At 54.5% G+C, this 17641-nt stretch overlaps 1 protein-coding gene across 1 annotated transcript in view; it reads right to left on the bottom strand.

Moving 5' to 3' along the window:
• The window catches only part of LOC311202958 (class I histocompatibility antigen, F10 alpha chain-like), a gene marked incomplete at its 3' end in the record, with an annotated part of 174225 nt that overhangs the window by 65047 nt on the left and 91537 nt on the right, over window positions 1–17641 (bottom strand). The gene's annotated exons all lie outside the window — the stretch shown is intronic.

Genomic DNA, 17641 nt, shown 5'->3' with positions numbered 1-17641 from the left:
ATCTGCTCCCTGTACAGGTCCTCCCCATTTCGGTAGTGGTGCACCATTTCAGACACATGGTTTCTGGTCCACCTGATGTCCCAGCTCCGAATATCTTCAGTGGGACACACGTGACATGGAAGCACGACCTCCTGCCCCATGGTGACATGGAGAGGGTGGCCTGGTCCAACCACTCTGAGGTCAGTTTTGGATAGAGAAGGACATAGAGAAGCAGAGATTACACCCATGATAATTTAGGGCGGGGCATCTCCTTCCTGCAAGAGATCCCATCCTGGGGCCAGCCCCAGAACAACCACAGCTGAGCTGGGTACTGTAAGAGCGAGCAACAGTGGGGCAGGATGGGGAGGCAGCGGCTGGGTCAGGGCAGTGACCAGACCATACAGTACCCTCAGCCAGAGCAGAATCACCCCATCCTCATGACACCCACCCCTCAAATATTGAGAAGATCCCCCACTCAGTCTTCTCTACACTAAAGAGTCCCAAGTCCTTCAGAGATGTTCTAGTCTCCTCAGCATCTCCATAGCCCTTTTTTGCACACTCTCCAGGAGCTCCTTGTCCTTCCTGACACAGGAGCCAGCACTGCACACAATATTCTGGATGAGATCTCACCAGGGCAGAACAGGGGGGCGGGAGAACCTCCCTTGACCTGCTGCCCACCCATTTCTCTTCCCTGACCCTGATGACACGTTGCTGGTCATGGTCAACCTGAGTTCCACCAGGACTGCCATGTCTTCACAGCGCTGCTTCCCAGCAGGTCAGCTCCTAACCTGTACTGGTGCCGGGGGTTATTCCTTGAGAGGTGAAGGACTCTACACTGGCCCTTTGCTATTTTGTGCCTGGTTCCTGCTTCCAGCTTTAGTTATTGAGTTTAGGCATGGTTTTACCCCAGCTGAGAGCCGAGATCCACACAGCTGCCTGCTCCTTAAAGGAAAAGAGCAGGGGAAGAGGAAAGGGGGGGTGAGAGGCAAGGGAAGGGAAAAGGAAGGGGCAAATAACCCCAAAACCAAGAAACTAAGAGGCCCGTGGCTTGGGATAAGGATAGTTTACTAAGATAACAGAAAGATACAATATAACAATGCTAACAGGACTTTACAGCAAAAATACATGAAGCTGTTGATACACAATGCGGTTTCTCACCGAACCCAGAACTCAGGCAGTGCCACCCAGAGCCGTCCCGGAACCCGACCGTCCCCAAAGAACCACGCTTCCTGGAGCCGCCCCTGCTCTTCCTCCCATCAGCCCCCTGATATCCTGGGCAGGACGTAATTGGCGTGGAATACTCTCTTTGGCCAGTTAGGTCACCTGTCCTGGCTTCGCCCCTCCTTTCTCAGGAAGGTGAAGAACTTCAGAAAAGCGCCTGCGCTGTGACCTCAAGTCCCACGCAGAATCAGAAGTTCCACACCACAAACATAAATGATGGGGGATTTTGAGAAGTGTGTTTCATACAGCAGATCATTCTCTCCTAGAAAGGTCCCCCTTTTCACAGGGGGGTTCAATATTTCCTGTCATTTAGAGTCAGTAACGGATTTACCAGAAATTGAGGTAAGTGGAAGTGGGGAGAGCAGGGGCTGCACTGTGGTCCCTTGAACACCAGTATCTTGTTTATGCTGGGGGTTTGAGGATTTTTAAGCCTCTCTGGTACAGGGGCAGCACTTCTTTGCTAGATCCCCTCTGGGGTGGCTGTGACTCTCATCACCCTCCTCGGCTTCCCTCCTATCTAGCAAGGCTGTAGATGCAGCTCCTGGCGAGCCCTGGAGGCCTCATGAGGTATTGGCTGACTCTCCACGTCCTCCAGCTGGGATCAGGTAGAGATTCTGTGGGGCTGGCAGAGGCTTTCGCCTGCTCTGGGTGACAGATGTGGGGCAGGGAACAGCTGTGGGGCAGGGGAAGCACAGCGCAGAGCACGGCCCCACGTACTTTCACTTTCCCTTGGCCACTGTGGCTGGAGTGGGGCTGGCTGGGGTGGAGGCTGTTTTCTAGAGCAGGGTCCCGGGAAACCTCCTTTTCCTTCCAGTCCTCCCAGTCCCAATCCAGTACCTCTGGGAACTCTCGACAATGGGAGGGCAAAGCAACTCCCATGGCTTGGAATGTTCCGGGCTCACGCCAAGCTCTGCCCTGGCCTGCAACATTCTCAATTAATGTAGGCACCATCTCCATGTCTCTGTGTCCCTCTCCATGGCCAAGCTGACTTCAGAGTGGTGGGACCACGCCATGCTCTCCGTGTCACCGTGGGGCAGGACATCATGCTGCCCTGTCACTTGTCCCCAGCTATGGACGCTCAGAGTTTGGACATCAGGTGGATCCGGCACAGGGTCTCTGAAACGGTGCACCACTACCGACATGGGGAGGACGTGTCTGGGGAGCAGCTGGAGGAATATGTTGGGAGGACAGAGTTGGCCAGAGATGGTCTCTCTAGAGGACGCCTGGACTTGCGAATCTCTGAGCTGAGACCCTCTGATGATGGTCAGTACGTCTGCACTGTGACCCATGGTGCCTCTTATGGAGAAGCTTTGGTGGAGCTGCAGGTGACAGGTTTGTGTCTTGTAGAGTGTTTGCAGGGGTGGTTGTGGTGTCCCTAGGCTCATGTGTCCCTCCCAGACTTGTGTCCTGTCCCATGGTGCCCCAGGAGAACTGGCATGGTGTCTGGCAGCCTTGGGGGGTGCAGACGCTGCCTTGAGGTGCTGAAGCTGGGCAGCTCGGTCTTGCTGTGCCAGGAGGTTTGGGGGGAGAGCTGGGGCCATTTGGCATCAATGCTCAGCGGTTCCTGCCCAGGTTGGGGTGGGTTTGGTGGGAGCTGTGAGGGGTCTGCTCAGGGATGTGGTGGTGGCCTTGGACCTGAGCCCATCCCTCCCTGACCCCAACCCCGGGCTCTTCCCCAGCCACAGGCTCTGGCCCTCAGCTCTCTCTGGAGGGTTACGAGGCCGGAGGCATCCGGGTGCTGTGTCGATTGGCCGGATGGTTCCCACAACCGGAGGTGCTGTGGAAAGACCCCAACGGGCACCGTGTCCCCTCCATCTCCCAGAGACGTTCCCCTGATGCCAGGGGCCTGTTTGACACTGAAGACATCATATTGGTGACAGGGACCAGAGATGGGAACTGGTCCTGTGTGGTCAGGAACCGCCGCCTGGCCCAGGAGCAGGAGGTGTCCCTGCGCATCTCCGGTGAGATGGCTGCAGCCAGCCCCTGCGGCACAGGAGGACTCTGTCCCCTTGAGGCCAAGGCTTGTGGGACAAGGGCTGGGAGGTGTGGAGCGGGGGTCTCTTGGTCCTTCTCCCCACAGACATGAGTGTAAATCGTCCCTTTCCCTGCGGATCTGTTTGTTTCTCAGCTCCCTTTTTCCACGATGCCCGTCCCTGGATGGCCTCATTGGGCGTGCTCCTAGTGGTCTCCTTTGGGCTCCTTGGCCTTGGAGCTTATCTCTGGAGAAGGAAAGGTACGTTTGCCCCAGAAGGACATGTTGCCTTCATCAAAAAGCTCTTTGGGAAGGACAAAAGGGGACAAGGACATGGTGGGGTGTGGGATGAAGGTCAGGGAGCATGGGCAGAGCACCTGTCTGGTGGGAAAGTCACAGAGACCCTCTGGAGCTGTTCCCGCTGAGGAAGCAAGCTGCTCTCCTGACCTCCTTCCTCCGGCTTTGCTTTCCAGTGCTGCTGTTTTCCAGAGAGCTGGGTGAGTTCTTCTGGCCCCTTCCCCCAGCAAAATCTCCTGACGTAGGAGCCCCTGGGAGGGACTTGGCTTTGGGAGGTTCCTGATATTAGCGCTGAGCTCCAGAGAGCCTGGGTGGGCTGGTGAGGCATCAACTGGCAGGGAGCCATTCCCGGGATTGAGGTGGTCTGTTCCTAGTCCCCAAAAATGAAGAGTTGGGGATCAGCCTGAGCTCTGTGTGCTCCTGCAGAATCTGCCCTGGGGTGAGTGGTTGTTCCCTCTGGTCACACATGGTTTCTTGGTTTTGCTTTCCAGGGAAACGGGATGCAGCCCTGGGTGAGTGTGGTGGAAGGAGCCATTCCTGGGGTTTTAGAGGTTTTGCCCTTCCCAAACAGCAATTTGGGGTCTGCCTGAGCTCTGACAGCTCCTCATGGGCAGTTGGGGGATGACGAGATGTCCCACCTGATCAAACATTGCTTTCTCTTTGCTTTCCAGAGGAACGAGATGCAGCACTGGGTGAGTGTCCATGAGCTGCAGCACATCATGGGGTCTCTTCCAGGACTTTGGTGCTCAGCACTTTCACTCCCTACCTGTCCTATCCATCCTGGCACTCCTGGGTCTGGGAAAGCCCAAGCTCTGGGAAGTGGTCAGGCTGGCAGGGAGACATTCCTGGGCTTTGGGAGCATTTTCCAGTTCCAAATCATGAATTCCATCTTTGCCCAAGCTCTGTTTTCCCTTCATGAGCAGTTCTGACATGAAAATCTGTTCCCCCTGATCCAATATCTCTGTTTCCTTTGCAGAGGAACAAGCTGCAGCACTGCGTGAGTGTCTCATTTTCTCCAGCACAGCGTCGGATCCTGTCCATGGATTTTGGTGTTCGGCCCTTTCCCTCCCTGCCCATCCTCTCCATCCCCCATCCCTGGGGCTGGGAAAGCCCAAGGCCGTGTGCCTGGGACGGTGGGAAACTCAGGAAGACCAGCGTGGGGATGGACCCCCTGCCCTGCCCAGAGCAGCTGGGGACCGGCTCTGGGATGTGACCAGCTCTCCTTTCTCATTGTAGCCTGGAGGAAGTTTCTGCTGCCCCACACTCCAGGTAACTGGGGGTTTGGGTGTCAATCTGTGAGGTTCTCCTCCCATTCCTCATGTGCAAGGGGCATCTGGTCTCGTCAGTACATGGGACTGGCCATGCCTGGGTGTGTTGTGTGACTCCATGACCCAGAGTGTGGCACTGGGTTGTTTCCACACTGTCTTCTGCTTTATCCTACCCCTCGTGAGCCCCCTCAGGTGGGCCAAAAGGGAGCCATCTACCCCCTGACACATTTGGCACTGCCTAGACCCAGCTGCTGCCTCCCCATCCTAGTCCGCTGTGCTGAGGCCCCAGCCCCACTAGGGCCTGTTCCCATGGGACTGAGTTTGGCGTGGCCGTTCTGGGAACAGCACCTGGATGGGATCTCTTGGAGGAAAGAGATGCCCCATGCCCTGCCCTGTGGGGCAGATCCTGGACCCAGGGGGTGAAACCTGCCCAGCACTGAGCTCTGCCCCTGATGTTCTGGCTCCTCCTGCAGATATGGTGACCCTGGATCCCAACACGGCTCATCCCAAGCTCGTCCTGTCCCAGGATGGGAGAAGTGTGAGAAGGGGAAGAGAAGCCCAGGACCTGCCTGACACCCCTCAGAGATTTACGTATCGGCCCTGCGTGGTGGGCCAGGAGGGGTTCAGTGAGGGGAGGCACTGCTGGGAGGTGGAGGTGAAGGGGGAGGTGGGAGGGACTTCATGGTGGGCTCTGGGGGTGGCCAGGGACTCTGTGAACAGGAAGGGGCATATGCACATGAGCTCCAAAGAAGGGATCTGGGGGGTGGAGCACTGGGAAGGGAAGTTTCAGTCTCTCACCTCTCCTCGCACCCCCCTGTTTCTGTCCAGAGTCCCCAGCAGATTCTGGGTCTGTCTGGACTGCCCACAGGGGCTGGTGACTTTCATGGATGGTCACAGTGGGGCCGAGATCTTCACTTTCTCAAACGTCCCATTCAACGGAGAGACCATCCGCCCATGGTTTGCAGTGTGGACAGATGGAACTGAGCTGTGTCTCACAGACAGCACCTCCTGCCCCACTTCCATGCTCCCCACAGCCCTGCAGAACCCCTGTCCTTCTGCAGACCCTGCCCAAACTCCTCTCCTCCCTGCCACAGGAGCAGATGTCCCCCTCATCCCTGCCCCAGCCCATTCTGCCCAGGCAGAGCAGGACAGGACTCAATAAAGCTTTGTGGGTGCACGTGGAGTCTGGCCGTGGGGGTTCCTGGGGGGTTTGTCCTGATTCCTGGCTGCAGCTGAAGGGGATTTGCAGTGGGCTTGGAGCAGTGGTTGGAGTAGGAGCCTGGGGGCAACTGCCAGCAGGGTGAGCACAGGGCAGGGGGTTGGAGGTGGGGGGCACTCACAACTCAGGCCCCCCTTGTGTTGGTTCTGGAGTGCCCCAATACTGCCAGCACCCTGTGTCCCCAGAGTGCCTCAGCCCTGCATCCTTTCACATGGCGCAATCCTGTTTGGCTCAAGCCTCAGGTGTGTTTCCCTTCTGCCCTTCCGAGCTGGGCACTCAGTACAGGTAGTGGCTCGTGGCTGGTTTAGGGACTGGGCTGCGTGAGCAAAAGCCTCTTTGTACCAGAGCAGCTTTAGGGGCAGCAGAAGAGGAAAGTCCTGAGCAGGGACAGGATTCTCCCCCTGCGGCGCCAGGAAAGCGATATTTAGCAGTACTGACCTTTGTGCCTGCTGCTGCAGGTTTTGGTGCTGCGGGATGTGTGAGGACACTGGGGTCATGTGGGGGTGTGGTGGGTTTGGATAGGGTCACTTAGGATGTGTGTGGTGTTGGTTTGGGTTGAGTTGGTTTGAGCTGAGTTGACTTGTTGCCTTTACTTGTGCTGACTTGAGTTTGGATGGGTTTGGTTTCACAGATCAAGGAGGGTTGCATTGGGATGTGATGGGGTGGGGAGTGATGGGATGGTGCTGTGATCAAGGTCTGGGGGTGATCCAGCCCTCCAGGGCATGGGAAGAAAAGGGGGGATGAGAGGGCATTGTTTAGGTCTGTGGGAACCAAGAGGAATGAGGAACCTGGGTGCCTGGCTCCTTGCAGCCGGCACTGATGTTTGGAGGCCATCACCATGACACTGCCAACACACAAGTATCATGCAAAGCATTCTGGAGATAGAGATGGGAGTCCTCTTCTACACTGATCTTGTGGTGTTTGCTGTCTTTCCTGCCTCTCCCGGATGCCCTGGGTCATGGTCCATTCTCTCCAACAGCTCTGGGGTTTAATGGGTGTCACCCTGGTCCCCCTGGACAGGTCTGAGTATGGACCCCATGCCCCCCTCAACCCCCATACCCACACCCTGTTCTGGCTACAGATGCCCAGACCCCCCTGAACCACATCTGATGGGGGTGTGTTGCCCATGTGAGGGATGGGTGGTTGGGGACAGCTGAGGACATGTTCTGCTCGGGGATATGAGATCCCCAAGGGGACAGGGCATGGTTGGCATGTCCCAACATTTGAAGCCCCTACACAGCATCTAGTCCCCTTGTCCCTTACTCTGTATGACCACCGGTCTTCTGAGGAGAGAAAACAATGGGCAACATGCAATTCAGTATGAATCAAGGTGAAGCTGTTTATTGAGAAAAATCACACAGATCTTACACACTTTTTTACTGCAAACGTGGTATTCAGGTGATTGTTAGTTGGTTACATACACTGATCACACACAATACACCTGCTGTGTTCATTAAGTTGATGGTTAGTAAATATAGCAGGTTCTGATGAACATATCTTGTTATTCTTTACTGTATTTCTTTATGTGGTGCCTGCCTGAGCATTATCAGTTCCTCTATGATATCTAAAACTATCTGCACACCTGCTGTGCTGACCATTCATCAAGGCTGGTTCATGACATGTTCATTTACTCCCAAATACTTTCCTACAGCCCCTTCCTGGGCTGGGGTGATCTGTACCCTCACCTTCAAGGCCACCATGTTCCTTCAGCATGAGTAACTTTCCTATGCAAGGAGGTTGTCAAGGCCAATCTCTTCTGTGATGAGAGTCAGATTGTTGGCAGGCCTGCTGCCTTCCCTGACATACTGGTGAGACATTAATGGGAGGACCTGACATTGCTGCAGTAGCAGAAACCCAAATGAAAATCATTACTCACCTAGAAAGTCTGGGACTTGAAATTCCAGCAGTGAAAAGGTGCAACTGCCCTCTCCTGAGGTAAAGACTCTGGGAATGTCATGGAGAGAGGGGACAGTGTGTGTTCCTCCCAGCATCCTGCCTGCCTTAGAACAAATAAAGGCACCAGAAAATCAAAAGTAATTGCAAGGTGCCCTCGGCTCACCAGTGTTCTGGAGGAAACATGTTCCAGATATTCTTTCATAGCTCACCCATAGTTCCCAGGTTAGGAAATGGAATGCTCGGCTAGAACATTACAGGCACATATACCGAGTAGAGGAGGGAACACCCAAAATGTTTCAGACACAAGGACAGTGTATGCTTCCCCAGATAAGGAACCTCCCCGTTCCCACACCAAAGGAGCTCCTCCATTTGAATCCTGTCTAAAAAATGTGTGGTTTACTGAAGCCTCTTCAAGGAGTGAGGAAAAGACTTGGAAATACCAAGCAGGAGCTCTGTATGTTGAGAGCAGAGAACAAATTGTACCAGAAGGAGAAGGGAGTTCTCAAGTAGGAGAGTTAACAGCAGTTTGGAGCGTAATAATGAGAGAAGAGGACAATAATGAACCTGTGTACATTTACAGGGAATCCTGGGCTGTATTGAAAAGGTGTACAGAGTGGCTTCCCTTCTGGGAACAGAATCAGTGGGAAGTAAACTGAGTGCCAGTGTGGCAAAGGGATAAGCAGAAAGAGCTATTAAATAAAGCCAAACAGAAGCCCATATATAGTGGGATGGGTGGCTGCCCACCAAGGGGAAGACCATCCAGCCCACATTATGAATAACCAAGGAGATTCTCTCACTCATCTAACTATTTTGGCTGAAGAAGAAGGAAAAGGAAAAGAGGAGAAATGGTGACATCTGTGGCCATTCTGGAGAAAAAACACTCATTTAGAGAAACTGCAAGCAGCAAGTGGCCTGTCACTCAAAGGCTGTTTGAAAGAGTCATCTCCACTTGTGGTCTAACACCAGGAGGATAGTATCCTCTTTTAAAAACTGATTCTGGCAGAACCAGGCTTTCGTTTCTCTTCTCTGTCAGGAAAAGAATCCACAGATTTGGTGGATTTTGTAGGAAAAGAACCTCACCACGAATGGAAGACTTACGCTGCTCTTGATTTTACAGTTGTTGGTATAATCTTTTCAGTCTTGTAATCTTCACACTATGTATATGTTATCACCACTTCCATTGTTTTGGACAAATTCTCTCCTTTCCTTTAGTGTCAGTGGACAGGGTAAGAAGGTCATGCATAATCACGCATGGGATTTGATTTGAGGTTTCATACAAGTACAGAACTCTACAGACCATGGGCTGTGTATCACTATGCCTAGATCTGCTGAAGATGGTTGAAGATCTTTTGCTATTCCCATTAATCTGTCTTTTATGTTTAATATCACTAATGCAACAAGCCCCTCCCACCTCACAAACTTATGGATTAATGTGGTGGTTCAGCCCCAAGCAGTGGCTGAGCACCACAGGCCACTCGCTCACTCCCAGAGGAGAAACAGACAGAGGCTGCAATGGACACTGAGAATGTCTCCTGCCCTCAGCCCCCAGAGACAGACACTAAGAATGTCTCCTGCCCTGAGGTCATGCAGACAGGTATTGAGAAGAAGTCTCCTGCCCTGGGGTCATGTGGACAGGTTTGAGGTGACATAGTCACTAACTAAAGCAGGGACTCACCTCTGAACTATCATCATTACATTTGCAGGTGAGGAGACATGGTAGATGTCTACACAGTGGACTCTTGCCCTGAGAGGGAGCAGAGGCAGAGGCAACCTGGTCCTATCCCTGACAGGGCTGTGAGATGCGGGCAATGCTTTTATCCATCAGGCAGGTGGAGACATCTGTTCCCTGGTGGCTCCCCTACTGGCATGGTGGGGGTAAGAGGGAGGAACTAGAAGGCAGGGAAGCCAGGACTATGGGATTGATGGATTGGAAGAGGGGGAGCCTTCTGCAGACTGCAGATGGATCCTCCTAAGGAGGATCACGTAACCCAGCAAGGGAAGTGGTCCACCAGAGTGGAAGGTACCTGGTACCTGAGGGTGGTCTGCAGTCACCCGGACAATATTCAGGCACCCAAAGATCAGGATGACACTCAGCATGAATAGTCTGTACAATGGATGTTGGTGTGGAGTACAGCCATGGGGACAGCAAACTGGCTGTGGACTGGGCAGACATAGAGGCACCAACTGTCCATGAGCAGGAGGAGGACATGACAATATGTATGATGCCCCTACCTCATTCATGGAAGCCCAGGTACAATAATTGCAGCAAGAAAACTGGCTGAAAAGGCACCGTCTAGGAAGATTCCTGCTCTGGTTGCTGTTGAGCAATTCCCCAGGCAGGGTGGATGTGTTGAGGACACCTCCTCTCCTTATCCTGACTTGGTGGATGTATGTCTACCTGGGGTCAATGTTCGTGCCCAGTGCCATGGAAAGGCCATGTTCGACCACTGTAGGATCACCCCTGTGACCAGTCCTTGCACTTTAGCCTGGGCAAGAGATGTGGGCTCCTCTCCAGGTGACAAGCCGCCTGGTTTGCAATTACAGGAGGCTGTTAATAAAGGCTCTGGTAAGGACAAGGGGTCCTGCCCCCAGCAAGGCAGAGGAAAGGGGGAAAATTGATTCTGTGGCTTTGAGAGGGATATCCAGTCAGCCTCACTTCTGTCCCTGGAAAGGTGATGGAACAGCTTGTTCTGGATGCCACCTCCAAGCAATTAGAAGAGAAGAAGGTCATGAGGAGCAGTCAGCATGGATTCACCAAGGGGAAATTGTGCTTGACCAATCTCATAATCTTCTATGATGTCATCACCGGCTGGGTGGGTGGAGGGAGAGCAGTGGATGTCACCTACCTTGACATCAGCAAGGCCGTTGACACTGTCTCCCATGACATCCTGATAGCAAAGCTGAGAGAGCATGGGATAGATGAGTGGACAGTGAGGTGGGATGAGATTTGGCTGTCGGACCGAGCCCAGAGGGCGGTGATCAGTGGAGCAGAGTCTGACTGGAGGCCTGTGACTAGCGGTGTTCCCCAGGGCTCAGTGTTGGGTCCAGTCCTGTTTAATATCTTCACTGACGACCTTGATGAGGGAACAGCATCCACCCTCAGCAAGTACCCGATGATACAAAGCTGGGAGGAGTGGCTGACACACAGGACACTGTGCTGCCATCCAGAGAGACCTGGACAGGCTGGAGAGCTGGGCAGGGAGAAACCAGATGAGGTTCAACAAAAGCAAGTGTAAAGTCTTCTATCTGGGAAGGAATAACTGCTTGTATTAGTACAGGCTGGGGGATGACCTGCTGGAGAAGAGCTCTGTGGAGAAGGACCTGGGGGTCCTGATTGATGACAGGTTGGCCATGAGCCAGCAGTGTGTCCTGGTGGCAAAGAGAGCCAATGGGATCCTGGGGGGGCATCAGGAGAAGTGTGGCCAGCAGGTCGAAGGAGGTGATCCTCCCCCTCTACTCTGCCCTGGTCAGGCCCCACCTGGAATATTGTGTCCAGTTCTGGGCTCCCTAGCATAAAAAAGACAGGGATCTCCTGGAGAGAGTCCAGAGGAGGGACAGAGATGATTAAGGGCCTGGAGCATCTCCCCTATGAGGAAAGGCTGAGTGAGCTGGGGCTGTTCAGCCTGGAGAGAAGAAGACTAAGGGGGTACCTAATTAAAGTTTATAATTATCTGAAACATGGGATGCAGGGGGAATCAGCCAGCCCCTTTTCAGTGTCTGTGGGGACAGGACAAGGGGCAATGGCTGCAAGTTGGAGCACAGGAAGTTCCGCGCCAACATGGGGAAGAACTTTTCTCCAGTGAGGGAGCCCTGGGACAGGCTGCCCAGGGGGTGTGGAGGCTCCTTCTCTGGAGAGATGCAAGACTTGTCTGGACACCAACCTGTGCAATATGAGCTGGGGAGGTGCTTTGGCAGGGGGTTGGACCTGATGATCTCTCGAGGTCCCTTCCAACCCCTATGATTCTATGATTCTATGATTTGGGAACCTGAGAGGGTAAAGCCCCACACTGGTGTCCCTGAGCAACCCACTCTCCCAGGCACATGGCCTTGGGCTTGCCCAGACCCAAGGATGCTGGGATGGAAAGGTCAGGCAAGGAGGGAAAGGGATGAGCAGGGGTGACTGTGGGCTGGGCTGGGGCTCTGTGAACACTCTGTGTGGGTGTCTGGGAGGTATGTGGGGCCAAGGGGGGTCACCTCCCGGAGCACCTGCAGCAGGAAGATGTTCAGGGCTGCCCCCCCCAGCCGGATCCGCTGCTTCTGCAGGGAGGGGTGTGGGGGGGCTGGCACCGCGGGGGGGGGCACGGAACTACACACCCCTGCTCTGGTGGTAGCTCTCCTGCACTGTGGCCAGGACAACACGGTTCATCTGCTGACTGTTCTGTCCCATTGGGGATTCCTGTCCCAGTGCTGCTGGTCCAGGTTGGCCGCCATCCCCTCTGCCCGGGGCACCATCCTCCCCTTCCTGCTGTCACAGCGAGAAGGTTCCCATCCACATTCCCAGTGACACAAACTCGGGCACCCCCGGGCTGGGCTCTGACACCCCGATGTGGAAGTAGCGCAGGGAGTGGAGCTCTGTGGGGACACAGGGCACGGGGACGGGTGGGGCGTGCAGGGACCCTCAGTGCGGGGGGAGTAGGACTGGTAGGACTGGTTGGGGCACCGAGGTGTGTCCAGGAGGGGGTCCTGCTTCCCGGGAAGGGAAGACTGGGGGGTCCCCGCTGTCAATTAGGGGGCTCCCGGGAGGTCGAGGGGTGTCCCAAGGAGAAGCAGATCTGGGGGGTGGGGGTTGGAGGGGGGAGAAGGCAAAGCCAGGCCGGGGGTGGGGGGGAGAGTTCCGAGGGGGCTCCCTGTGTCTCGCGGGAGGGACTGGGGGCTCCCTTCCCCCGGGGGGTTCCCAGTGCCCAGAGAAGGGCAGCCCGGGGTGGTCCTGGTTCTCTGGGGTGGAGGAGGGTCAGGAGGGGTCCCGGTGCCGGGGAATGGAGCACCGGTGTCAGGAAAGGGGGTCCAAGGGGGTCCCAGCGCCCAGGGAAAGGGCTCCGGGTCCCGCCCGCACTCACCGCACGCCGCCCGGACGAGGAGCCCCAGCAGCAGGAAGCGAACGAGCCTCGCTCCGGGACAGACCTCGCTGCCAGCCCCGCCCCGCGATTGGCTGCGACGCCACCCGGCCGCCAATGGCAGCCCGAGACGCGTATGACGCTACCGGGTGCCGGGCAGATCCTGTCTCTGCTGGATGACACAATTAGAAGCGCCGAAAGCAGCGCGGGGAAGGGGCGGGCACAGCCCCCTCCGCTCCCGTACCCTCGGCCCAGGAACCAGGGCGCTCTCAGCCCCCTGGCTCATCCTCATGCTCCAGACCCCTCCACGGCCCCACTTCGCCGTATCCCCCAGCCTGGGGTCACCCCTGGGCCCCCCAAGTCGCGGTTCTTCCCCCACACCCCGGCCCCGCTCCCGGCCGCTTCCCCCGGGGCACCCTGAGACCCCCAGACCTGCCGGTCCCGGGGGGACCCAGGCGTCTGGCACCCCGTGGCTGCCCCCACCCGGCTCGGACACCCTGGGGGCTCGGGGGTGAAACAGATGGGACAAGGGTAAAACCCTCCCGGGGAGCGTGGGCACCCCCGGGGCTCGGGGAAAGTGTCCCTTGTCCCCGCTGCCCCTTGTGCCGTCCTTGAGCCCGGATGATGTGGGTGTCCGGGAGGTATGTGGGGCCCGGGGGGATCCCAGGGGGTCACCTCCACGAGCGCCTGCAGCAGGAAGATGTTCAGGGCCGCCTCCTCAGCCGGATCCGCCGCTTCTGCGGGGAGGGGCGCAGGGGGTCTGAGGGACCCCCCAAACACAGAGACATCCCACCCCCCCAAACACACCTGCATCCCCTGCATACCCCAATTTTCACTCGTGAGGAGCCATCTATAGACAGCTCTTCTCCAGCTCCCAACTCGGTATCTCTTCAGTCTGGCCTCTCTTCACTCTGGGTCTCAATTACTTCTAAGCAATTACGCAGCAATTCCTCCAGGGCTCTCCCAACAACTGCTGGGCTCTGGGCAGAGGTCCCTCTCAATTCTAAGTCTGGGGAGTCTGTTAATACAGCTTCATACTTTAGGATCCGGCTGCCTGTTAACCATTCCTCTGCTTTTTGTTGTGAAACATCCCTGACATTGTGTGGGGTATATACCTTTACAGGAGAGCTCAAGGTGATCTTCCTAACTTCTTCCATTAATAATGCTGTAGCTACCAAAGCTCGGAGACCAGCCGGCCATCCCCTGCTTAGTGGATCAAGAAATTTAGAACAATACCCCATGGGTTTTTTGATTCCTGCCCAGTCCTGAGTAAGAACTCCATTTGCTGTCTGGTTTGATGCATTTACAAATAAATAAAAAGGTTTTTCTAGATCTGGGAGGTCCAATACAGGTGCTTGTATTAATGTCTTCTTTATTTCCTCAAATTTTTGATCATCTTCAATAAACCACTTAAACTGGTTATTAGTTCATTTCTCATATAGGAATTTTACCTTTTCACTATAATTTTCAAGCCACGGTCTGCAATATCCTAATAACCCCAATACTTGCCTAATCTCCTTTTTAGTTTGTGGGGGTCTTAAGGATAGAATCCCAGATACTCTATCAGGATTTAACTTTTTCTTCCCCTTACTTAGCTAATGTCCTAAGTATTTTACTTCCTGCTCTACAAACTGTAGCTTAGATTGGGACACCTTTAATCCCTTTCCCCCTAAAAAGTTTAACAATTTAATGTTGGCGTTTCGGGTCCCCTCTTCAATTTCTCCCACTATTAATAGATCATCCACATATTGTAACAATTTTACCTCCCTGGGCATAGTGAAATCTTGCAGAACTTTTTCTAAAGTTTGTCCAAATAGATTTGGTGACCCTGTGGCAACACAGTCTGTCTTAATTGTTGTTTTCATCCCGTATCGGGGTCCTCCCATTGAAAAGCAAAATAATCTCTGGATGCCTGTTGCGAGTTCCTGCCTCCAAAATCCAGATCTTGGGAAATAATTTATCTCCAGGGGCTTTGGAAGTGCAAAGAGGCGCTAGGAAAAGACTGCACAGCAATAAGGTTAAAAGCAACAAGTTCACTTTATTCAAGCTGGCTGCTGTTTAAATACCTTCGAGGGTTACGTAACGAGGGGCCAGGATAGAGGGGGCAAAGGCCACCTGCACCGTATCAGGTTTCCATCACCACAATGGAATTTCTAAGTATGCAGAGCTCTTGTTACAGTTTCTTGTTCCCATGCTTTTAGCCCTTTGTCAGTGATTCCTCAAGGCTGTTTTCCAAGCAGGACTGTGGCGATGTGTAGCTGTGGCCTTGATCAGCCAGCCAGGTTCCCACCGATGCCTCAACCAGAGGACAAGTCCAAAAAGCATCCTTCAAATCTATGACACTATACCAAGTGTGTTTGGGAGATATATGACTCAATAAGGTATATGGATTTGCCACCACAGGGAATTTGGTAATTGTTGGCTGATTTACCGCTCTTCAGTCCTGCACCATCTGGTATGACCCATCTGGGTTTTTTACAGGGAGAATGGGCGTGTTGTGAGGTGACATACATGGCTCTAGAGGTCCTTGTTCCAAAGGTCTGTCAACTACAGGTTTTAATCCTTTCCAGCCCTCCATAGGTATAGGGTGTTGTTTGAATCTGGTTGGGTGGTGCGGGTCTATTATTTGAATGCTACCTCTACATCTTTTAAAATAGGCACTTTAAAAGGTTCTCCTTTTGCTCCTACTACTGACATACAGTTCTTCCCTTTGTCTATTCCTTTTGGAAGTTTTTGAATGGTTGATTTTTCAGCCCCGGTATCTGCTAAGAATAAAACTTCCTCTTTATGGGGAACAATTAATAATTTTATCAAGGGCTTTGTTGATGTTGAAGTTCCCAGAAGATAAAGCCCCTGACACCCCTAATCTGCAAAAAAGCCCCCCACAAGTGATATTTTATGGAAGGGGACAGCTTTTCATGTGGTGACTGCTCATGAGAGAGTAAACAGAGCCCCCAAAGCCCAGGAATGGATCTCTGCAGCCTGGTCACATCTCATGGCTGGTGCACAAGGATCCGTGGTAAGAAAAGAGGATCCAGCCCAATACTGGTCTCCGTGACCTGCCCACCCTCCCAGGCACATGGCCTGGAGCTTTCCCAGCCCCATGGATGCCAGGATGTACAGGACAAGTAAGGAGAGAAAAGGCCGAGCACAAAACATCCAGGAAAAGGGCCCCACGCCATGCTGGAGCTCATGGACACTCGCCCAGAGCTGCATTCCGTTGCCCTGGAAAGCAAAACCAAGAAGTGATGTGTGACCAGAAGGAACAAACACTCACCCCAGGGCTGATCCCACAGGAGCACACAGAGCTTGGGTTGATCCCCAACTCCTCCTTTTTGGGAAGTAGGACCAGACCACCTTGCTCACGGGAATGGCTCCCTGCCAGCAAATCCCCCACCAGCCCACCCAGGCCCTCTGGGGCTCAGCCCCAACATTAGGACCCCAAAAGTCTAGTCCCTGCTGGGGTCCCCTGTGCCAGTTCCAGAGGGTCTCTGGGACCTTCCCACCAACCAGGCACCCTGTCCTCCCACCCACACCACACTATTTCCTCATACCCTTCTGTCCCTGCCCAAAGAGCTTTTTGATGAAGGCAACACGTCCCTCAGGGGCAAACGTATATTTCCTTCTCCAGAGATAAGCTCCGAGGACAAGGAACCCAATGGAGAGCACGAGAAGCACACCCAGAGCGGCCATCCAGAGACGGGCATCATGGAAAAAGGGAGCTGAGAAACAAACAGATCCGCAGGGAAAGGGATCAATTTACACTCAAGTTTGTGGGAAGAAGGACCAAGAGACCCCCGCCCCACACCTCCCAGCCCTTGTCCCGTGAGCGCTGGCCCCAATGGGACAGAGTCCCCTTGTGCCCCACACCCCCACGCTGCACCCCAAGCCCAGACCAAAGCTGCTCCAAGCCAGACAGCCACCCCCCGCCCTGCTCCAGCGCCGCAGGGGCTGGCTGCAGCCGTCTCACCGGAGATGCGCAGGGACGCCTCCTGCTCCTGGTCCAGGCGGCTGTTCCTGACCACACAGGACCAGTTCCCCTCTCTGGTTCCCGTCACCACTATGGCGTCTTCGGTGTCAAACAGGCCTCTGGCATCAGGGGAATGTCTCTGGGAGACCGAGGGGACACGGTGCCCGTTGGGGTCTTTCCACAGCACCTCCGGTTGCGGGAACCATCCAGCCGATCGACACAGCACCCGGATGCCTCCGGCCTCGTAACCCTCCAGAGAGAGCTGAGGGCCAGAGCCTGTGGCTGGGGAAGAGCCCGGGGTTGGGGTCAGGTGGGTGTCAGGATTGGTGTCAGCCAGCACCGCATCCTAGAGCAGACCCATTACAGGTCTCCCCAGGATGCAGATCTAGCCACCAAACCCACCCCAACTTGTGCAGGAACCACAGAGCATTAGTGCCCAACCATCCCATATCTGCACCCAAAACATCCTGGCAGAGTAAGACTGAGCTGCCAAGGTTCAGTGCCTCAAGGCAGTGTCTGCACTGACAGGTCTTTTTTCAAGAAGCCCCAACACTTCCAGACAATTTGCCAAGTCATAAAAGTAATGGGAGACAGGTCTGGGCGGGACACACAAGCCCAGGGATACCACGACCACCCCCTGGAAACACCACACCAGCAACAAACCTGACACCTCCAACACTGCCATAGCTTCTCCATAAGAGACACCATCTGTCACGGTGCAGACGTACTGACCATCATCAGAGGGTCTCAGCCCAGAGATTCGCA

The sequence above is a fragment of the Gallinula chloropus genome (assembly GCF_964237585.1).
Source record: "Gallinula chloropus genome assembly, chromosome: 32".
NCBI classification, from domain to species: Eukaryota; Metazoa; Chordata; class Aves; order Gruiformes; family Rallidae; genus Gallinula; species Gallinula chloropus.
The sequence above is the reverse complement of the archived record's forward strand: the minus strand, read 5'-3'. Positions and strand labels throughout refer to the sequence as shown.